Here is a 2,821-nt window from a genome sequence, read left to right as displayed (position 1 = left end):
ATTTCAGTAATCAGTAATAGTGATGTGGTTAAGGATCAACCTGAAGGAACTGTGTTTCATGGTGACTGAGACACACACACACACACACACACACATATATATATATATATATATATATATATATATATATATATATATATATATATATATATATATACTGTATATATATATATATATATATATATATATATATATATATATATGTATATATATTATTTATATATATATATATATATATATATATATATATATATATATATATATATATATATATATATATATATATACTGTATATATATATATTTATATATATATATATATATATATATATATATATATATTTATATATATATATATATATATATATATATATATATATATATATATATATATATATATATATATATAGGTAGTCCCGCCCTGCCAGCGGGAAGGAGGAACCCCGCCCGGCCAATAGCAAGGGGGAGCCCCTGAGAGGGAGCCCCGCCTTGCCAGCAGGAAAGGGGAGCCCCGGCCCTGCCAGTAGGAAGGGGATAGCCCCTCCCTGCCAGCGGGAAGGTGGGAGCCCCACCCTAACAGTGGGAAGGGGGGAGCCCCGCCCTAACAGTGGGAAGGGGGGAGCCCTGCCCTGCCAGTGGGAGGGGGGAGCCCCACCCTTCCAGCGGAAAGGGGGGGAGCCCCGCCCTGTCGGTGGGAAGTGGGTGGAGCCCCGCCCTGCTAGCTAGAAGGGGGGAATCCCCGCCCTGTCAGCAGGAAAGGGGGATTCCTGCCCAGCCAGCGAGAAGGGAGGAGCCCTGCTTTGCCAGCGGGAAGGGGGTTCCCTGCCCTGCCAGCGTAAAGGGGGGATCCCCACCCTGCCAGCGGGAAGTGGGGAGCCCCGCCGGGACAGCAGGAAGGGGGAACACCGCCCTGCCAGTGGGAAGGGGGTAGCCCCGCCCTGCCAGCGGGAAGGGGGGAGCCCCTGCCCTGCCAGTGGGAAGGGGGTAGCCCCTCCTTGCACGCGGGAAGGGGGGATCCCTGCCCTGCCAGCGGGAAGGGGGGAGCCCTGTCCTGCCAGTGGGAAGGTTGGAGCCCCGCCCTGCCAGCGAGAAGGTTGGAGCCCTGCCCTGCTAGCGGGAAGGGCGGAGTCCGGCCCTACCAGCAGGAGGGGGGAAGACCCGCCCTGCCAGCGGGAAGGTGGGAGCTCCGCCCTGCCAGCGGGAAGGGGGGAGCCCCGCCCTGCCAGCGGGAAGGGGGGAGCCCCGCCCTCCCAGTGGGATGGGGGGAGCCCCGCCCGGCCAGCGGGAAGGGGGGAGCCCCGCCCGGCCAGCGGGAAGTGGGGAGCCCTGCCCTGCCAGCGGGAAGTGGGGAGCCCCGCCCTGCCAGCGGGAAGGGCGGATCCCCGCCCTGCCAGCAGGAAGGGGGAGGCCCTCCGTGCTAGCAGGAAGTGGGGAGCTCCGCCCAGTCAACAATAGAGAGTTCCTGTATCTAGCTTATTTAAAAAAAAAAACATGAAGGGTGGAATCAGGAAGGCAGCCATGAAAAGCAAAACAAGAATCTTGAAGACTTCTTTCTCAACATGAAGAAGAAGAAGTCTTCAAGATTCTTGTTATGAAGACTTCTTCTTCCTCATGGAGAGAAAGAAGAAATCTTCTAGATTCTTGTTTTGAAGACTTCTTTCTTCTAAGAAGAAAGGAATCAACGACAAGTGGAATCAGGAAGGCAGTCATGAAAAGCAAAACAAGAATTGTGAAGACTTCTTTCTCTCCATGAGGAAGAAGCGGTCTTCAAGATTCTTGTTTTGAGGACTTTTTCTTCCTCATGGAGAGAAAGAAGAAGTTTTCAAGATTCTTGTTTTGAAGACTTCTTTCTTCTAAGAAGAAAGGAATCAACGACAAGTGGAACCAGGAAGGCAGTCATGAAAGGCAAAACAAGACTCTTGAACACAATAACTGATTTATATGAAAGGATTCGGACAGAAAATACAGGAAGAAGAGGGAGACAGGAAGGAGAACGGGAGAGAAGAAATAAAGTATCCGAAAAGGAGAACTAGTTATTATTTTTTGATCAGTTTACGATTGTGCGGGTTTGAAATGAAAAAGTATTGCCCATAATGTTGAAGATCAAAAAATCAAGATTGTGCAGATTAAGGCGGAAACTGCACAGCAGTAGAGAATATTGAAGGTCCAAATCCAAAATAGTCTTCAAAATTTTCCCAACTCGTTGTTCGACTCCAATTTGTTTTTCTTCATCAATTGGTAAGTTGAATGCTTTCCTATCAGAGCTCCAAAAGATTCTTAGTCTCTCTGTTAGGAGATATATGGAATACCAGTGCATTTCCAAATCAGATTCAAATTGTCATTCGTCTTGAGCAGGAGTGTTAGAAAAGGTAAAAAGATGGTTTTAATCGTTTTATTGATCAACCCAAATTTGCAAGATTTTATCACCGACTTGCCTCTGAGGCCATGAAAAAGGAAACAAGATTTGGATGATGGAGAAAATGGTTTGATGAAAGTTAATAGAATTATTGAGTCTACGACTTTGGAAGAAAACCAAAATACATCGTCTGAAAGGAGTCAACGACAAGTGGAATCAGGAAGGCAGTTATGAAGAGCTAAACAAGAATCTTCAAGACTAATAATGAAGTTATTTGAAAGGATTCGGACAGAAAATACAGGAAGAAGAGGGAGACAGGAAGGAGAATGGGAGAGAAGAAATAAAGAATCCGAAAAGGAGAACTAGTTATTATTTGTTGATCACTTTACGATTGTGCGGATTTGAAATGAGAAAGTAAAGTCCGTTATGTTGAAGATTCAAAAATAAAGGTTGTGTAGAATAAGGC

The sequence above is a fragment of the Palaemon carinicauda genome, chromosome 6 (genome assembly GCF_036898095.1).
Source record: "Palaemon carinicauda isolate YSFRI2023 chromosome 6, ASM3689809v2, whole genome shotgun sequence".
NCBI classification, from domain to species: domain Eukaryota; kingdom Metazoa; phylum Arthropoda; class Malacostraca; order Decapoda; family Palaemonidae; genus Palaemon; species Palaemon carinicauda.
The sequence above is the reverse complement of the archived record's forward strand: the minus strand, read 5'-3'. Positions refer to the sequence as shown.